Source organism: Panthera tigris, chromosome E1 (assembly GCF_018350195.1).
Source record: "Panthera tigris isolate Pti1 chromosome E1, P.tigris_Pti1_mat1.1, whole genome shotgun sequence".
Classification (NCBI taxonomy): domain Eukaryota; kingdom Metazoa; phylum Chordata; class Mammalia; order Carnivora; family Felidae; genus Panthera; species Panthera tigris.
This window is the reverse complement of record NC_056673.1, coordinates 53,184,670-53,205,664: the sequence shown is the minus strand read 5'-3', so window position 1 is coordinate 53,205,664 and position 20,995 is coordinate 53,184,670. Positions and strand designations below refer to the sequence as shown.

At 46.9% G+C, this 20,995-nt stretch overlaps 1 protein-coding gene and 1 non-coding gene across 4 annotated transcripts in view; one reads left to right on the top strand and one right to left on the bottom strand.

Annotated features, from left to right (window-relative positions):
• Nucleotides 1–20,995, top strand: part of SLC39A11 (solute carrier family 39 member 11) — a 340,276-nt gene that overhangs the window by 167,691 nt on the left and 151,590 nt on the right. The window lies entirely within an intron of this gene.
• On the bottom strand, nucleotides 6,686–6,790 carry LOC122233835. The gene has a single exon (XR_006211561.1). It is a non-coding gene; the product is annotated as a U6 spliceosomal RNA (small nuclear RNA).

The window sequence follows — 20,995 nt, the reverse complement described above, 5'->3', positions numbered from 1 at the left end:
CCCCGGCATCGTCCATATTAGTTTTCTAACATTTTAGTTCTACCTTTTTTTTTTTCTGATACCTCCAAGTTAGTTACTAGTATTGTTATTGTTTTATTTTTTTTAACCGTAGATTTTATTTTTTCAGAGCAATTTTAGGTTCACAGCAAAATTGGGCTGAAGGTTCAGAGATTCCCTCATATACTCCCCGCCCTCTCTCATGCACAGCCTCCCCCATGGTCAGCACCCCCGGACCAGAGAGGTACGTTTGTGACTTCTAAAGAACCTTTGTGGACGTATCATTAGCACCCAGGGTCCACAGTTTACATTAGGGTTCACTCTTGGTCTTGTACATTCTTTGGTTTTAAACAAATGTATAATGCCACGTATCTACCATTACAGTATCATGCAGAGTATTTTCACTGCCCTAAAAATCCTCTGTGCTCCTCCTATCCCCCCTCCCCACCGACAACCACTCCTCTCTTGACTGTCCGTAGTTTGCTTTTCCGGAATGCCATACGGTCGAACACATACAGTCTGTGTTCACGTACAGCCTTTTCATCATTGCCTTCTTTCACTAAGTAATAGGCATTTGAGGCTCATTCATGTCTTTTCATGGCTTGATAGCTCGTTTCTTTTCAGTGTTGAATAGTATTCCCTTGTCTGGATGTGCTAACATCTGGATGTTTATCCATTCACCTGCTCAGGGGCATCTCGGTTGCTCCTAAGTTTTGGCAGTTATGAATAAAGCTGCTATAAACATCCATGTGCAAGATGTTGTGAGGACGTAAGTTTTCAATTTCTTTGGGTGAATACTAAGGGGCATGATTGCTGGATCATCTGGTAAAAGTATGTTTTTTTAATTTTAGAGAGAGAGAAAGAGAGAGAGAGAGAGAGTGGGAGAGGGGAGGGTCAGAGAGAGAGGGAGACACAGAATCGGAAGCAGGCTCCACGCTCTGAGCTGTCAGCACAGAGCCCGACGCGGGGCTCGAACTCACGGACCGTGATATCATGACCTGAGCCGAAGTCGGACGCTGAACCGACTGAGCCACCCAGGCGCCCCACCCAGGTGCCCCTATATTAGCTATAATTCTATCCTGTATAAGTTTGTCATTTATAAGCCACACTTTCTTGATAACTGTAGCTTTAACATAAATCTTCTGATTTCAAATAATGATTAAAAAGCTTTGAATAAGCATTTTGATAACAGTTTAATAAGCATAAGTGAGTCCTTAATTTAGGATCCTCTAATGATTCAGGATGTTGTAATGCTTTGGAGCCATTATCTCATTTATTCAGCCAACACATGTTTAATAATTTCTTGACATTTACCAGACATTGATTATTTTTATTATATAAGACCACGAATGGAGATAGAGGGAATCAGAATAAACCTAGATTGGGGGTCTATATTTTTCTTCTGAAAACTTCTATTAAAAAATAGAAAATAGACCTTTAAAATAGACCTTAAAATATTATTATTATTATCATTTTAGAAAGGGGGGAGAGGCAGAGAGAGAGAAGGAGAGAGAGAATCCCAAGCAGCTCTTTGCTGTCAGTGAAGAGCCTGACGTGGGGCTTGATCTCATGACACTGGGATCGTGACCCGAGCCAAAGTCAAGAGTCGGGTGCTTAACCGACTGCGCCACCCAGGCGCCCTCCCCCCGCCCAACTTTTAAATTTTAATGACATCCTGCTTATCAATTCTTGTTATTGCTTTATATGATCAGCAGTTGCGTGTATTTTCCAGCAATTCTGCCCATTTCTTTGTTTGCCATCGTTCCACGCTTTACACCCCTTTCCCTTTTCTTTCTTCCTTTATTATTTCCTTACTCAGGATCCAGAAGGATAAACATCTCTTCTCTCATCTAAAAATACCTCTATTTTGCTCTGACTCTTGAAGGAAAAACTGAGTTGCATCTAAATGCCTCGGTTGACAGAAAAGTTTTATTTCCTCTGGCACGTTGACAACATCATTCCGCAGTATTACTGCACTTCGACCGCAAGAGTTGTGTTACATGTCGCGGTCTCTGTGAGCGTCACAAAGACGTATCCAGCAGCGGCCTCCTCTCTGTTTTCTGTCTTTCCCTCTGGTATCGTTTTCATTTGTCTTGGTGTTTCTCGGTTTCAGCATGGTGGGGCGTTGTATGTGTACGTGTGTGTGCGGGTGCTGTTCTGCGTAAGACTTGGAGAACTCTTCTTTTCTTATCACTCAAAGACTTACCTCTTTATTTAGTTACGCATTTATTTATTTATTTTTGCTGTTGCTTTTATTTTTAATTTTCTGTTTTCTTTTCTTTATTTTTATTTCTTTTAAATTTTATTTAAATCTGAGCTAGTGAACATCCAGTGTGATGATGGTTTCAGGAGTAGAATTTAGAGATTCATCCCCTACACGTAACACCCAGTGCTCATCCCAACAAGTGCCCTCCTTAGTGCCCATCCCTCATTTAGCCCATCCCCCCACCCAACACCCCACCAGCAACCCTCGGTTTGTTCTCTGTATTTAAGAGTCTCTTATGGTGCCTGGGTGGCTCAGTCGGTTGAGCGTCCGGCTTCGGCTCAGGTCATGATCTCACGGTTCGTGAGTTCGAGACCCACGTCGGGCTCTGTGCTGACAGCTTGGAGCCTGGAGCCTGCTTCCCTTTCTGTGTCTCCCTCTCTCTCTGCCCCTTGCCCACTAGCACTCTGTCTCTCCCTCCCTCTCTCTCTTAAAAATAAATAAACATTTGTATAAAAAAAAAGAAAGAGTCCCTTATGGTTTGCCTCCCTCTCTATTTTTATCTTATTTAAGCTGAATACTCATTATTATTATTATTATTATTATTAATTTCTGGAAAGTTTTTAGCAAGTATCTCTTCTTAGCAATTATCTCTTCAAATTTACCTCTTCCTCATTCTTCATTGTCTTCTGCAGCACTTAATAGATGTTTATTCTATGCTCTTATATATCTGCCCCACGTGTTATACTTTCCTTGATGTTCTCTATCCCTTTATCTCTCTGTGGGCTCTTCTCTGGTTCATGGATTAGACACTGAGCTGATTGTCACCCACTTTTTAAGTTGACTGTTGAGTTTTTTATTTTTTATTTTTTTTAATGTTTATTTATTTTTGAGACCGAGAAAGAGCGTGAACGGGGGAGTGTCAGAGAGAGGAAGACACGGAGTCTGAAGCAGGCTCCAGGCTCCGAGCTGTCAGCACAGAGGCCGATGCGGGGGTCGAACTCATGGGAGTGTGAGATCATGACCTGAGCTGAAGTCAGATGCTTAACCGACTGAGTCACCCAGGCGCCCCAGACTGTTGAGTTTTTAATTGCAATGACTAGTTTTTATTTTTGAATTGTCTCTGGCTTTTTTTTTTTTTACTGTGTCTGCTTCCCTTTGTTACAGCTCGTTCTTTTCTTACAGTTTTGATTTCTTCTTTTATGTGTTTCGTGTCTTTAATGTCAGGTTAGGCATATTTTATATTTTAAAGCCATGTTTCTCCTTGGTGCATCACGGACTCCATTTGTCGGTGTGTTGTTTTCTCGTAGGCTTTGTAACTTTTTATTTTTAATATTTTATTTATTTTTGAGAGAGAGAGAGTGTGAGTGAGGAGAAGGGCAGAGAGAGAGGGAGACACAGAATCCAAAGCAGGCTCCAGGCTCCAAGCTGACAGCACAGAGCCCGGCACGGGGCTCGAACCCATGAAGTGCGAGATCATGACCTGAGCCGAAGTCAGACACTGAACCGACTGAGCCACCCAGTGCCCTGGCTTTGTAACTTTTTAGACCGGTACTTCTCTAGTGGGGTGTGCTTTCGCTCGAAGGATTCCCAAGGCCCTGGATCATGGGAGGACCTTCAACATGGTTTTGCACTTGCTTCTGTAAGACCCTTTTATAGTGATGTTAGCCCGGAACTGATTTTTACAGTGACGTCCAAGTCGGGGTTTTCCCAGCCCAGCAGACACTAGAGACTCAGAACCCTGAACGATTAAGGTGAAAGCCCATGGTTCTTGTTCTTCAAACAGTTTTTCCTCCAGGAACCAGGCAGAAACATGTAATCATTCTTTTGTCTCTCTGTGCAGCTGGATGGATCTTTTTGTCCTACTTTCCTGCCCCCTTCCACATAGGGACAGAATTTCGTGAGCCTTGCATTTATAGACTCTCACCACCTGCCTCGTGTGGCACAAGGCCTCATCTTTGCTGCATGAGGACGGTAACACTCAGAACCCGTTAATGGGGCCTCGGTAATCCCTAAGCAACATCTGAACCTGAACCGGTTTTGGTATTTAGGCTCTGGTTTATAGCTTCCTTGTCATCAGTGATCCCTTTTCTTTGTTGCAAGCTCAGATGTGCATTTAAAACCCTTTTGTTTATTGCATCCGTCATTTCTAGGCATTGTGGAGGGAGATTTTGGTTGTATCTTAATGTTTAAATCTTGCTGGAAACAGACCTGTCTCTAGGAGAAATGTAAATTTGCACAGCCGTTGTACCGTGTCCTGTCTTGAGTTGTTCACGAGGTCTGAGGTGTCCCAGGCTCTGCCAGGCAGTAGGCAGTGCCCCTTACATACGTGTCACTTCCCGGAGCTTCACGATGCGTATCTTTTTTAAGACTTGTGACTTGACATTTCCGTAATGTTGACAATGAAATGAAAATGCCAATCCGCGTTCAAATTCGACAGGACTAATATAAGTGGCAGGTCAGGACTTCTGTTAGGCTGTTCGGCAGGGAGGGAGGTTTTGAGTGGGGACCCTTTTATACGTGGGGAGTACATCTGTAACTATTTTGGGGTTGTGGGCATGCTTGCTTTCCCAGTTCACCTTGCAGCTGCAGGTGTTTTCCATATGCATCCACCATACTCAGAACCAGGAGGGAGACAACTCAGCATTGCAGTAGTGGGGGGGGTGGGGGGTTGGAAAAATCTCGTGTTAACCCTTTCACGCCCCATGGCTAGTTTGGTGGGCAACCGTAGCTGAGCTCAGCCTGCCCTATAAGGGACAGATCTAAGAGAAGCCCAGAGCTGTGGTCCACATTCCTCTTCTTTCTGGGGCACTAGAGAAAAAAGTGCAGGTACTCCTGCTCTGCTCCTGATTTGCTTAAATCAACTCTCTTGGGAATCGGTTGGGGCATCTACCTGGTGAAGTTCCCCAGGTGATCCTCGGTCATACTGCCGGGTGAGAACATTTGTCCTGGGTGCCCAGGGAGGTGGTGATGGTGAGGCCAGCGCATTTTTGAGAATCTTTTTGGCAATCAGTTTCCTTTGAGATGGATAGGCTACTAACAGGAAGGAGTAACGGGATCTTAGGCTCTGCTTGAGTGTGGTGCTTGAGGGGGAAAGGAGATTCTGCTCAGTGGTTATCAGAAGTCTTATCTTGGTGCATGATTTTCTTTTTAGGGGGAAGGGGATACTTTAAAGCCACTTGGTGACATGAACAGACAGAGGAGAAAGAGATAGGAGAAAATCTAGGATGAGCACTAACTTCCTTGGGGCTTATGCTAAAGTGTCGCCTGGGTGTCAATTAGCAGAGCACCTCCTTCCCCATTCCTGGCGGATCACCGGTTACCATGGCAGCAGGCACACTGCTCTCTGTATAGCCCACCCTGTGGCGCGCCAGGTCCTGTTTGCTGAGCCCAGACGTGACTTCTCCGCATGCTCGGGGTTCTACTGGCATCGAGTGGGACAGATTTTGGTGGGGAGGTGGTTTATGGTTTTGAGATGTGCCCGGCAGCTCTGTCTCGGTCAGATATTCTGTTCCTGCTCCCGTGCTTCCGACTGGAACCTTACACGCAAAGGCATCACAGGCTGTCCCGTGGGCAAGCACACCTCCTTGCCACTTCCCTTGGACCCTCACCTGGTGTCTCTCCATGGGTTTCCTTTGGTTGGGTCCTCCTGGAACAGGGTTTCTCAGAATGGGTTCCGTGGGCTTTCTGCCCAGGCGCTTGTTCCCACGTTCCTGGTTTGGCGAATGAGGAAGATTGTGGAATCTGTCATTCTAATAGAAATTACGAGAGGAGGGGATACACCCCTAAGGGGATAAATCTATCCCGTTTGGTGCAAGGTGAACAAAACTGGTAAGAGTCCTAAGTAGGATTCCTAGTAAACACTTGTCAGGGAATCTGGGCTGGACATAACAGCCAGGGAGTCCATTCTCAACGGGCTTCTTTTGTGTGTTTCTGGATCCCTCTTTCTCCTCTAAACTATGTTCCCTCGGGTGCCTGTCACACCTTCAAACTCCGGAGCCCTGCGCAGTTCTCCCAGAAGTTCCAAGCAACTGCACTGAAGAAAAAAACTTTTTTTTTAAATTAATGTTTGTTTATTTTTTGAGAGAGAGACAGAGTGCGAGCCAGGGGAGGGGCAGAGAGAGAGGGATTCACAGAATCCGAAGCAGGCTCCAGGCTCCGAGCTGTCAGCACAGAGCCTGTCATGGGGCTTGAACTCACGAACTATGAGATCATGACCGAGGCTGAAGTCGGATGCTTCACTGACTGAGCCACCCAGGCGCCCTGAAAAAAACTTAGTATGATTTTCGTGGAAGTTATTTAAGTGATCCTTCTTTTTAAAATGTTGTTTTATTATAACCTGAGACCTACCTTCTTAACAAATTTTGAAGGGTACACACACACGTTATCGTTGACTTTGGTACAATGTTATATGGGAGATCTCCAACCGCTTATTCATCTTGCTTAACAGATATTATGCCCACTGATTAGTAACTCTGTCTTCCGAAAATACGGAATGCTTTCACCCATTTGGGTGTCATCTTTGGACACGGGCCAGGCTTACCTTCTTGGCTTCTCTTCAATTTTAGTATATGCGCTACTGAAACGAGCAGGTTGGTTGATTTGTTTGCTTGCATACGTATGTACGTACATATGTGTTTTTGCAAGTTCAAGTTTGAGAACCACTGCAGAAGACTCTGCTTGGCCTGGCCTCAGTTAGGTTCTTGTACCATCCAGTGGTTCCCAGCCTGTGAGAGTCTCACACACACACACACACACACACGCACACGCACACGGCTTCAGCCCTGCACCTCTCTTTGTGGTGAGAGCTCCCGTGTCATTTGACATAATTGACATTACATTTTCCAGCCCTGTTTCATGGTGGTCCTCTTTTTTTTTTTTCTTAGGGCCTGAGGGGCAAAGAGAGAGGGAGACAGAATCCCAAGCAGGCACCATGCTGCCAGCACAGAGCCTAGCGCGGGTCTTGAACTCATAAACCGTGAGATCTTGACCTGAGCCGAAATCAAGAGTCGGGCATTTAACCGACCAAGCCACCCAGGTGCCACCACATTGGTCCTCTTTCACATTCGTGGTCCGTCGTAATCCAGACATCGCCTAGAGAGAATGTCCTTCCGAAGCCTTCGTTTTCAGCAAGGCATTTATTTTCTGCTTTCAGCGGAAGCTGAAGGAGTACGGAGCTCTCAGCAGCCACGTCTCTCCCTTTCTCCGAACCCCCGCTGGATGGCATTTCCTTTCCCACCAGGAACCAAGCCATTCCTCACGGTCCCCTGTGGTCACATGAGAAGGTCTCTTCCCAGCCTGGCAAACATTTCTGCTCTGCCCCATTAAATCCTATTCGTTTCACCAAGCAGGGTCTGCCCTTGAACATGAGGGCCGCCTCACTTGTCCCCACACTGACCGTACTGGTAAGCCCCACTCCACGTGACTTCCGATGGTTTTTATTCCTGCTGTCTCACAACCAGGTTTTGTTTTGGTTTGTGTTTTTTCGCTTTGTGCTTTAGCTTCAAGCGACCTCAGGTCAGTACAGATAGCTCTCTCTGTCAGTCTTCTCCTGTCTGACCCAGCCCTTCTGCCTCAGAAAGCAGAGGGCTCAACAACTAAGCTTCCCACACTGGGGTCCATGCGGGGCGTCCTCCACGGCATCTGGACTTCTCAGCATAGTGCCTGCCTGGTGTCCTTACACAGAGACAGACGCCCTCTGAAGATTTAGGGTAGCCCCTAAATCTTCACCAAAAATGGTAGAGAAAGAGAATGTGTTTCCCTCCTGGGAGCTACATTTGTTTCCAGAGACCAATTTTCCTCCTGGCCCTTCCCCTTCCTACTTACGTTGATGGGAAATCTGGGGAGTAAGGAATAGTCCTCATTCTTCTTGGAAATTAGCTGTTGGGTGCTATTTCAACGATCCAGTTTCCAAGGTGAATTTCTAAAAATTATATGTATACATTTTTTAAAAACATTAAATTTTAAAATGGAAATTTAATGGCCTAATGAAATAGCATTGAGTATATGATATAGCACATAGATCATGTATGTATTTATGCACATGTGTGCACATGTAAACTTTATCTGCCTATCTATCTATCTATCTATCACAGTTTTCTCTGGATAATAAACAACCACCCAGCACACTTTAGGGATGCTAGTGACCTACTTTTTCCCCATCTCTCTGGTTGTAACATTTTTTAGGAAGTGCAAACTGGTATTAATGTTAGTCTAAGTAAACGACATTAGATGAAAAATCTGCTATTCAAAAAAGAAAGAAGGAAGGAAGGAAAAAGAAAGAAAGAAAAGAGGACAAAATTACTTTGTAGTCCAAAGCAGAATAGACAGTCTTAAAGGGCACCAAGCCCTCTCCGAGTATTGATGGAAAGTCTCTATTACCTTTAGCAGCTGGTGACCCTTCCTGAAAGTTGAAAATGTTGACATGACCATGAATCTTAAAAGGCTCTCACTTTATAGCCAAGACTGGGCTCAACTCTGCCAGCACAGAGTATTGGGATCTGAAGGTATTTGAAAACTCTGCACCAAATCCTATCGTGATCCATTTTTTTCTGCCCCAACATGGCCTTCTGCCTTTTTGGGCTTAAGTTAAGAACGGATTAAGTGTGCTAGGCACATCATTAGCCTTCCTTTTTTCTTCTTCTTCTTTTTTTTTTAGTGTTTATTTATTTTGAGAGAGAGAGAAAGAGATAGGCAAAGAGAGAGGGAGAGAGAGAATCCCAAGCAGGCTCCCCACCATCGGTGCAGATGGGGCTGGAAATCACCAACCGTGAGATCATGACCTGAGCTGAAACCAAGAGTTGGGTGTTTAACCAACGGAGCCACCGAGGTGCCCCAGCCTTTCTTTTTATATTTTTATAAATGCGATACAGGTTCATTTTGGGAACTGCTAAAATGTGGTTTGTGTAGCACTCGATGCATGCCAGCCAGGGAGGCCCCACGCCCACTCTCACCTACCCCCTACCACGGCCCTTTGGGGCGGGTAATGTTAGGCATCTGGCAAATGTGGAAACCGAGGCACGGGGGTATCAGGTGACATCTCCAAAGACGCATATGCAGAAAGCGGTAGAGCTGGGGATATGACCTGGCAGAGAAGCCATGGGTAGTGCAGGTTCTCAATTCCCCAGAACCACTCTTTCCTGTTCCTGTTCATGTAAAGCCACGGAGAGTCCTCTGTCACTGCCTTGGGAAAAAAGGGAAAGAGAAAAGCCTGAAGAGGCAAGAAAACAGAAACGTGCCAGAGAGATTGCTGTGGACTTTCCCCTCATGTCCGCGGTGTGTGCCCTCAGGATGCCCTCAGCCGGCCTGCCAGCCTCTTAGGCCGTGTCTGTCTTACTCCTCCCTGCCCACACCATCCATCCACCTTTGATTGACAGCCCCCAGGGGAAGTTTGGGAGAAACTACCAGACCACCTCAAATCAAATAAATTGGTGATAATCTGCATGTGGGCACACATGTGCATATTCTCTCTCTCTCTCTCTCTCTCTCTCTCTCTCTCTCACACACACACACACACACACACACACACACCCCTGCACATCCTGAAAAGGTGAATAAGAGGAACACTTCTGGGCTCACAGCCATTGTAGCTTTCTTCCCCATTGATCCTGGCAAGGGAAACAGGTGGCTTCTGTGTCCGAATCACTTTTCCCCATCTGGTGAATGGGGACGTGACGGAAAAAGTAGCAGATTGGTACAAGAGCTGCTGGGCTTGTTGGCCACGTGCCCATCTGGTGGCACCAGCAGATTTTTCTGTTCACAGTCCACTCCCCACCCACAAGTTCGACCTTGGCGGAAGTTTACCCAAATACGATGTGACTTTGTGTTCTTTGTACGATGTGTTCTTTGTGGAGAGGACCCATGAGTCTGGAAGTGTGGATTTTCTTTGTTAGTTGGGACTCATTCTTGTAGAGCTGGGTTCTTCTTAACACAGTGGGTAGCTGTGCTGAAGTTTACCTTTGCACTCTCCTAAATGTTTCTTGAACAGATTAATGGCAGGATAATATTGCCAGGGAAATAGTTAGCTAATTAAGACAAGAAACTTTTGGAGACAAACATTTAGCTGCATTTACATAATGTGTAAAGTATTTGCATCTCGATGTGCTCATTGCTCTTTGCTTAGAAGCCCAGGCTGATTGGAAATGAGCCCACCCGACCCATGAGCGTCCTCGACATTGGCTTCACCTTAGGGCCGCGCTGACAACAGATTCATCGCTACCTATCAGAATACAGGTGCTTCTGCCCATCGCAGGTTCTGTCTTAGAATAGACTTGGTCCCGACCACGTCCTGTCCCCCAGAAAAGGGACTTTCTTTACTGACCCTTGTGGAACGCAGTTCCCTTTTCTCCCACCCTTGATCCCCTGGAACGTCTTCCTGGCAAGCGCTTCTGCTGAGGTGCAAGTTGTCCACTGGTCCCACCTCCACATAAGCCCTTGTTGTTCTTCATGTTGCTTTCGTGGAATCTGATCAGTGTCTGGAGGCTTCAGTCTCGGTGCGGGAGGCCGTCCTTGTGGCAAAGGAGAGGAAGGCACAGGAGGACACCTGTGCCTACCTGTACACCCTGCCCTCCTCCTAGCTTCCCTCAGGCTCCTCCCTTCCCGAACCTGCTCGGCTCTGGATAGGCTTTCGGAATGGGGTGAGACGAGGGTGGCCAAGGACCAGGACCAGCTGGATTGAGGAGACTGGCTGCTTCTATGGGCTGAGTGGTTAATGAGGCCAGAACTCATGGCCAGGAGACCGTGCAGGGAACCGGGGATTTGCATGGGCAGCGAGCACTGGGTGGGAAGGCGGACCCGAGTCTGAGCCCGCAGGCCAAGTTCAAGTCCTCTTGGCCTGCGAATGTCTGTTCTGTTTGCAGCCCGGGGTGACGTGTACAGAGCCAACAGTCACCCGAAGCGGGCCGGTTACTTTGCAATTACGGGGTTCTTACAGACACCAGGGTTCAGCAAGGCTAGGAAAATACAAGGTGCCCGAAGAGCGGAGACTGTCACGTGTGCTCGGACGTGGGTGATCTTGGAAGGGACCAGCCTGGCAGCACGGGCTGATGAAGTGGGGCATTCTCAGAGCCCGTTGCCGGGAAAGACACTGATGTCATGTGATCCAGCGGTTCTCCTATGCCGGCCGGCCCGTGGGCCGGCAGCAGCAGCAGCCCCACCTCAGAGCCCACAGAGATGCCCGTGGGCAGGCTCCTCCCTTGGGACACGCGGACCCACTAGGTCTGCTGCTGAGACTGGGAATCTGGGTTTTTAAAGCTTTTCAGATAATTCTGATCAAGGCCTCTTTTCAGAAGCACCAGTCCAGTCCTTTCAGAAGACTTCCACGGCAACAAAGCTCCTAGAGCAGGCGTATCCTCCCTAAAACCTCCTGCTGTCCCCACTTGGGAGTGAGCACAGAGGATCCGTGGCAGCAGTGCGTGGTGGTCAGATGCGTCCTCAGGCGTCTGCATGGTAGAAAGAGGTGTTCGTGCCCCTGGTGCTTTAGAGAATTAACGGGTCGGGGGTCTTTGGGTTTTGGTGGAGGTGGAGGCTCCCCTGGCAGGGAAAGCTTGTGGCGGTGCGATGCCGGGAGGGGGGGGGGCGTGGGGATCAGCCCCAAACTAGCAGTCAGGAGCCTGGGGCTTGACTCTCGGTCCTGCTGTGAACTGGCAGTGTTACCCTAGCGGGATCACTCTGTAGCCGAGGTTTTCTTATTTCAGTCAGACTTCTTCTGATTGCTGGCGACAGGAATCAACTCATCCAGCTGAAGCCAAATCAACTTTTATTTGCTCACTCGTGGGGAGAGGTACTGAAAGCTCGTGGAATCAAGGGGAGCTTCAGGAACAGGCCTCGGGCTCTGAACAGCGAGGGCAGTACCATCAAGACAGCCTCTGCACCCGGTGCATTTCCTTGTTCCTGCCCCGCGTGGCTGGGCTTCAGCCCACGGGGGCGGTGTCCACGGGGCAATATCCGTAGGCCACTGGCTCAGATCATACGTTCACCCCTGAACTGACCACTGTGCCCTGCAGACTAGACGAGGCTTAGGGTCGGGGACTGGGGTTGGAGAGGCCTCCTGCCGAACACCTCCGTCTTCCCTGTCCGAGCTCTGAATCAACTTTAAGAGGCGAAGGAGGCGGAGGGAAATAAAAATTCCACGCTCAATACCCAAAGATTGGGTTAGAGGCAATGGCTGTGATGTGCATCAGAATGGGATTCGTGATGGTGGACTGTGGAATTAGGCCAATTTACTCACCAACTCACAGACACGCTGGGGAATCCCGTGAACCTTGCAGCATGGAGGCCTAGACTGGAAGTCAGGCTGCCTGTGGGCACCCTGGCACTCAGGGCAAGGCGGGGAAGCTAACCCCAAATTCATCTCTCAGGAAACTCACTCTGTCCCCATGGGGAGGTATTAAGGGTGGCACAAAAGACCAGGAGTGTTTAGGGCAAAGTCCCTCCTCATGGAAACAGAAGTAGGGGCAGCAGAATTTCATACCCCACCAAACTGGGGGTGGACCAACCAGTTAGTTCCATGAAGGAGGCAGAGCTGGGAATAATGGCTGGGCGGCTGGTTGAAAGGATGTTAGGGTAGGCCACTGAGCTAACCTCTTCCTTACCTGTAACATAGGATTTGCAAGAACTTACCTCCCAGGGTTGCTTCTAGAATTAAAGAAGATAAAAAGTTTTCCAGCCGACCATGCCTGTGGGGTCTTGCATGGTGCAGAATAGGCATTTCAATTGGTGATCATTGAACCTGAATCGGGGAGAGAGAGGAGGTCATGAGGCAGGGTCCTGAGGTTATCTTGGGCCATCGCCTTTCACAGCGGGGTCGGTGTTTACATAAGCCTTTGAGGGTTAGAGTGTCCTTTTTTCAGGTTGTCATCTACTGTCCCTCCTCTTTTTGCTTTTTTTGGTCTCCTGTTGAGGATGAGGTCGAAGTAATGTCTTCTGTTAGTAGGCAGCTCTAATAGTTAGCATGCTAAAAAAAAAAGTCCACAGTGAGATTAGTCTGCCACCCACTGCATATTGTTTCTTGGAGATCCACATACACTGAACTCAGGTTCATCCATTGGTTTATCAAGCCCAGGCAGGTCCGGATGGGCCACGCAAAGCACGGAGTGTTGGGGGAAAGGACAGACAATGCTTGCAAATGTCAAGGCAAACCTTTGCATGGACACCACAAGGTGTCCATAGGACGCAGCATTCTGTCATGGTACTCACTTTCTGGACTCTTCTTTCGAGTTAGTCAAGCTGACCAGTGACCTCCATTATGATTCACACATGGCTGAATTATCCACACCAGCCACTGGGTGGGCCCAGGCCATAAACTTCTTTGGGGAACATAAAGGCTTAGGAATAATTCTCATGAGGGCTACTGATGACTAAGAGAATTGAATCTTAAAGAAATCCTAAAAACCCTACTTTTTATAAAAAAAATTTTAAGTTTATTTATGTTGAGGGAGACAGAGATAGCATGAGTGTGGGAAGGGCAGCTAGAGAGAGAGAGGGAGAATCCCAAGCAGGCTCTGTGCTGCCAGCAGAGCCCGATGTGGGGCTCGAACCCATGAAGCTGTGAGATCATGACCTGAGCTGAAACCAAGAGTCGGACGCTTAACCAACAGAGCCACCCAGGTGCCCCATTAAAAACCCTGCTTTTAGTAGCCTGGATCAGGGGCCAGCAAAGTACAGTCTGCTGGCCAGATCTGGCCTGTTTTTGTAAAAAAGAGTTTTATTGGAATGCAGACAAACCAACTCATTTGCCTGTTGCCTTTGCGCTACAAAGGCAGAGTTGAGTAGTTTTCCAGGAAGCTGGAATGACCCACAAAGTCTAAAATATTTATTATCTGGACCTTTACCCAAACATTTGCTGACCCTTGTGATGGATGTCCATATGGAAGTCATTTGCATAAATAAATGTTGGTTGGTCAATCAGTAGGATGTTTCGGAACGAGGGTCTTAACCTTTAATAAAACCATAGACTCTCTGAAAACATGTGCAAAATGTTCTGTGTTGTAGATGTGCGCGCACACTTTTCTGGGGAAGAGCGTGCTTGGCTTCCATTATTCATTCCACAAATATTTAAGGACCTCCTCTGTGCTAAGCGCTGTGCCATTGTGAGCATAAGGACTCAGCCCTTTGCGCTGCTCAGGCATCAGAGGTGGTGGCCCTGTGCACAGACCAAAGATGCACTGGAAAGCGGTTAAATATTACGGAATTTAGGCTGTAGAAGACCCCCCCTCCCCCGCTACACACACACACCATACACATGTTCTTTCTACTACACCATTTAAATTGAGCCTGAAAAACGAAGGGCTCAGAAACCACCCTGAAGGTAACATTTATATCACAGAAATCCCAGAACAGTAATAAATATTGACCCTTCCAAGTTCAGCCAACATTTAGCCAATTGTAAAGTGCCCGTTTATAATTCCTGTCCAGATGACTTTTAGTACTCTAAGCATCAAAGCTCACTAGAGGCCTGGAAGGTAACTGGTTGACCCAGACTTTGAAATGGTTTGGACAATTAACACATCTTTTCTTCTGACAAGAAAAAAATCTTGAGTATATATTGTTAGTTCTCTGTTTGACTACTGGAAACTCTGCCTTGTTCCTTCTTGACCTCCAGTAGGTGATGGAGATTTGGCTGAGAACCACTGACTCGGGGGGATTATTATGTTATGATATGGAGTATGTTCACACCTTACCACTACGTGAAGTCATGTTTCAGAACTGTATGATTCACCTAAAAACGTGTGTGTGTGTGTGTGTGTGTGTGTGTGTGTGTGTGTGTGTGTGTGTATGTTCATCTATACAGATACAGCATAAATATGAAAAAGACTGTCAGGATTTGTTCAAGGTGGTCCCCTCTGGGTGGTGAATGATTTTTAGTTTCCCTGTGCCCTTATCAGTATTTTCTCTATTTCCTGTAATGTCTGGGAATGTTTGTATTGTCAGAGAATCATAATACATTTAAAGGGAATATAATGCTTTTCGTCTTAGGGCAGAAAGAGATGCCGATTCCTCTGGGCAAACAAATTTGCTCCTCATTCAGTGGACGTTCTTACTTTCTGAACAGTGAATGTGCTGTCTCTGAAGCTCATCTTGGGGCATTTCTTAGTCTAGAACAGAGTTGGATGAACACTGACATTGGAAATAGCCTCTCTCTCCTACTTGTCTGGGATGAACGACCATGTAGGCCAGCGGTGGCAGAGCATAGAATTCGCGCTGGAAGGGGCCCCGAAGTCTACCTAGTTCAGCTTATTTGTAGTTGGAAGAAGCTGAGACCTTCAGAGGTTGGGACTTGCACAGGGTTGTGTGTAGAAGACTAGGGATAGAGTTGACCTGAGATTTCTATGCCATGGTTTCATTCATTTATTTGTGGCTTTCTAAGGACAGCAGGAAACCAGGTGCAATTGTGTAAAAAAATTTTTTAATGTTTATTTTCGAGAGACAGGGAGAGACAGAGCACGACTGTGGGAGGGGCAGAGAGAGAGAGGGAGACACAGAGTCCGAAGCAGGCTCCAGGCTCTGAGCTGTCAGCAGAGCCCGACACAGGGCCCGAACCCACGAACCGTGAGACCATGACCTGAGCTGAAGTCGGACGCTTAACTGACCGAGCCACCCAGATGCCCCGACCTGGTGCAAATTTAATATAGACAAGTATATCAAAGCCATGGATGTCCAAGGACATGAATAAAGCTTCCCTATGGTAGTTAGTCTTCCCTAGTCCTTCCTTCCCCCTCTCCCTCCTTCTCCCCCTGTAATGGCTTATCTTCCAAACTTCTTGACTGTGCTTGGTATTTCCTTTCCCCCCACCTTGGAGTCCCGGTGGAAGATGGAGCCTGTCTCCCAGGGTAGAAGTTGGACTTCCGGCCTCTATTGCAGCTAGAGCTGACCGTGGCTTGGCCAGTGGGACGGACCTGGTAGCAAAGTTATCCCAGCAGAAGTGGCCAGGACTCAGTGCCAGTGACCTGAGCTGGGGCATTTGGCGTCCAGCCTTGAGGACGGAGGTGCTGCCACATGGGTGTGTGGTGGCATTTTGGTGGAGCAGGAGTCCTGGTCTCCCTTGGCTCTGTTGGGGTTCCAGGGTGGGTTCTGTGGCCTTCCTGGGTTAATTCCACGAGCCCCTCAGTTTTCTTCTGATGACTGACTTGGCTTCTATTGCCCTTCCCTGAGGCCCGTGCCTCGTAAATTCTCCCCGCTGAACCTGCCATGGGCAAAAATTCTCCAGGTAAAGCTCCCTTACCTTCTTGTAACCAAGACAACCAACAAACCACACATCTTCAGGCCTGTGCTCATCTTTTCCTTCCTTCCTTGTTATCTCCAGCCACTAACTGTGTTCCCGTGTCGACTGTGCATATCCTGAAAAGCAAGAAAATCCCCGGACCAAGAAAAACGTTTGTGGAATTTTAGATCCACGTGAACCTTTCCAGCACCGCGGTTTCCATTCAGTCACGTGCCCCTAGGCAAAAGGAAGGTTTTTTTCCCAGCGCCCTTTGCAGACCGTAATGCTGTTGGTTAATACTGGCCATGTGTGCGCTCTCGTGATTGTGGCACCTAACGGTGTCATTGATAGTGTCGTGTTGGGATTCCTGGTGGCCAAGCCCTAGGACAAGAGAGGAAATGCGAGATAGAAATAGAAGGAGAGTTTAGGTCGACCTAGACCCTTCATAGACTCTCTGTAGACACAGGGGAGATAAGAGAATGCCTTGTTTGGGGGGGAATTGATTTTTCTCTCAATTCTTCTGCTGTCGGCTGCCTTTCCTGGTGATGGTCCATATTCTCTAAAAGAAGAAAAAAAAGGATTTTCATCTGATGTAAGGAGACCATGGTTTCTGTCAGGATGGTACAATTACTTTTTACCTTCTGGTCTTAAATTCCTTTGCCTTCCCCCCTGCTCCGTCCCCCGCCGTGCGTTTGGCAGTCATGTGTGTCCTTAGGTGCCCACGTAGAACTAAGAATCAGGTGACTGAGCCACCTAGGTGCCCCTGGACTGACGTAAATTTAGAGACTAAGGAAGTACTTGGATTAAGTAGCACTGAAGTGGTCTAAAATATTAATTTTCAAAATCCAGAATGTATCAGAATTACCTTGGGGGTGAGGGTGGGAGACAGCATGTGGTGGATTCCCGGGCCCCAGAATCCACGATGTGCCCTCGCCCACAGGTTCTAACCCAGTAGCTCCAGGACGGGCTCCAGGAGTTGGTGTTTTACGAGCTCCCACCGTGACCCAGCAACGGATGGACTTTTACTCCACACTTGGGGGATATAGTGGTCTAGGCTATTGATCTTTATTCTCAGAATTAGAGAGGACAGCAGAACAGCATTATGTCATAGGGGAAAGTGAACCAATGACAATTAAGTTAATATTTGCTGTTGGACAAGAGCCCCGAAGTGGGTGCTGTTCTCCTGGGTGCCTCCTCCCTGACCCGGTAATTGACAACCATGTAGGTTAAGCACACGCCTTTCCCCCCTCTCCCCCCGCCCCGCCATCTTTCTGGGGTCGGCCGAGAGTCCTTTGCAAAGCTCTTACAAGCACTGGTATTTTTCAGGATGCCCTTTGTCTCTCTCCGATGAGTGTGCTGGGAGTTTTTTGAAACAAATGTCTTTTGCGGCTGGACTCCCCCAAAGCTAGAATGATCTCTTTCCCACGGGAGCATCTGTGCTGAACACACACATGCAGGGTAGACAGCTCTGGAGCCCACCTGGGATTTATTTTTAGACCACATTCAATTCATCAGGAATGAGTTCATGTTGATTAATTGGTTGTTTGTACCTTTGCAGCAGAAGAACTGACCTGGTAGGTAATGTTATTGGATATTTTGGCTCCCTTGGCTGAGAATATAAATTATTACCTTAGATAGTTGGAAAAAGCCATGTTTTAGTGGGTGGTTTGCTTAATGGATGAGAAATCTCTCGCTAAGAGTGAGCCCATCTCTTCGGAGGTACATTTAATTTTTTACCAGTTATGCAGATCCATTTGTGTCTGTGTTGTCGCTAAGCAGTTGCTTATTTGTAAGCATCAATAGGCGAGGCATGGGTTACTTACAGGTCCTGGGAAATATGGACTGAAAAGACAGGGGAATCGCCAGCCACCCTACCCAGGCAGCATTTGACCCTCTGATAATCGTGTGGCTCATGATGTTTAGAACGATAAGTGAAGACATCTATTCTAGTTACAGAGATTATAAATCAGGTTTTTTGGGAAATGTTTATTTTTGAGAGAGAGAGAGAGAGAGAGAGCATGCACGCACCAGTCGGGGAGGGGCAGAGGGAGCGGGAGAGAGGATCCAAAGCGGGCTCTGTGCTGACAGCAGAGAGCCCGATGTGGATCTCGAACTCACGAACCGTAAGATCATGACCTGAGCCAACGTTGGATACTTAACCGACTGAGCTACCCAGGTAACCCCTGTAAATAAGTTTTGCATCATATTTCTTAAACTCCAGATGCTTCTCTGCTCAAGGGTTAGTAATTAAGCATAGTAAATACTTCAGTTATCTTTCCATGAAGTTTCCTTCATCTCCAGTGGAATCTTTTCCTGCCCTGGATTACATATGACCAATGCAGCGTCTCCTTGGACACTTTTGCACTGAGAAGAGTGTGTGGCTGCTTTCAGAGTAGAATGCGGTTTGCGCATTCTCTCCCCACCTGAGAACTGAGACGCTAAATGGGGCAACAAGTAGGACGGTCAGATAAAATACAGGGTATCCGGGTAAGTTTCAGGGTCAAATAAGAATGAATGCTTTTTACGATAAGTATATCCCAGGCAATATTTGGGATATACTTATCCTAAAAAGTTTCATTTCATCTGAAATTCGGTTACAACTGAGCACCCCGTCTTTTTTATTTGCTAAATCTGGAAGCTCCAGCAGGGCTCCTGTTCCACACTAGATTCCTCTCGCCATATGTAATGTTTGTGGAACTGCTGTTACTTACAAGAGTCCCAGGGTCATTGGGTAGCAAGAAGACTAGGGAAGGAAGAGAAGCTGGTCATGTATCCTGCTTTTGAAAAAAAGTAGAGTTTCAATATTGAGAGAGAAACACAGCTTTGGGGACCATACCAGCCAGCAGCATAAATGAAGCGGATGACCCCTCTCCCCCTACTTTTTTTAAAAGGCAGTACACTGTCTTGAGGAATATCAAAGGGGATTTTTTTAAATGTTTATTTAATTTTGAGAGAGAGAGGCAGAGAGACAGAGGACCCGAAGCAGGCTGAGAGCGGAAAGCCCGACGCGGGGCTCAAACCCACGAACCGCGAGATCATGACCTGAGCAGAAGTTGGATGCTCAACCGACTCAGCCACCCAGGCGCCCTGAGGAACTTTTTAAAGGGAGGCTGGAATCCCAGGTTGGCCAGATGGATACACCTGTCTGATGTGTGAGAACACCCGCCGCTCCCAGCCGGGTCTCAGGTACCATCGACAAGCACAGAGCCTCACAGGAAAATTACCCGTGTCCGTAAGGAGTTAGTTAATCATATATCATTAAAGAGGCCTTGTTCGGACAGAGGACCCTTCACAAAAGGGGAAATAAATACACCTGAAACTCTGAAAAATGTTCAACTTCACCTGTAGTCAAAGAAATACAAATGAAGGGAAATGTCATTTCCTTCATAAGCGGATACATTTATTTTTAAATGAAAAATACCCATGCCGACTAAGAAATGCCATGGTGAGAACTCGTGAACTTTCCTCATGGAAATGGAAATGGCATGGCCTTTCTGGAAATTAATTAGCCAAACACACCACCGCCCTTTCATCAACACTTCAGCTCTGGGAATTTTGTTCAAATTTCTGCTTGTTAATACAGGTGAAAGGTTTTGCAGTGATATTTATAGAAAAAAAAATTAGAAATGGCCTAAATGCCCAACACTATGAGAATGTAAATAATAATTTCTATTGCTGGAAATGCTTCTAAGAGTTTTCAGTCATATGGGGGAAATGCTTATGTTTAGCGAGAATAAAAAGCAGTCTTCAGTTGTATAATATGCTATCCCGGTTACGTAAAACCAGGCAAAAAAGCACGGAAGGAAGTATACCAAACTCCAAATATATATGTTTTTAGGTGATGTGTTTATGTGTGATTTAAATTTTCTTCTGTCTATTTTTAGAGTTTCCAAGGTTGCTTTGCTATGTACTTATATCTTTATAGTCAGAATGCAGTTACTATACCAGCAGGAGTATTTACCAGCAGGGGTATTTTATTTGGGGCACCTGCCCAATGGTGGAGAGGTGGGTCGAACGGCTGGCCAGCCCCCCGTTGACTACTGGAGCCCATAAAACTTATGGAATGGGCAACATTTAAATGAATGCCATGCTGTTGGCTTTATGCCAGGACTTCACATTTGCAGCATATATGTTGGCATTTCCAAGGGGTTGTGGAGGATCTAAGGACACTCATGGGTGAGTAGCCTCGTAGGGCTCAGGAAAGCTGAGGAACTTCTTTCGGGTGAGGGTGCCACGAGCATCATCTTGGCTGCCCGGTTTTGCATCGAGAGATGGATTGCACTCAATTGCCAGCCTCAGCGACTCACACCTTCCCATTTCCTAACACAAGTGCCCAGTGGGTTCTAAAGACAGCATTTAAGGCAAAAATGTTGAAGAGTCAAAATCACCCCCCTGAACATCCTTTTTCTCCCTTAAACCGCCAAGACTTGCCCCTCACCCAGAACCTCCAAAGCCAAGAATTCATTTTTCTTACCATTTCAACGAACACCTCTCTCTTTCTGGGCGATTGAAGCCAAAATTTCTTTGAAAGGATAGTGATGGAAAGGAGAAAGGGAGGAATGGATAAATGGAGTTTTCTCATGTTTGTTTTCAAC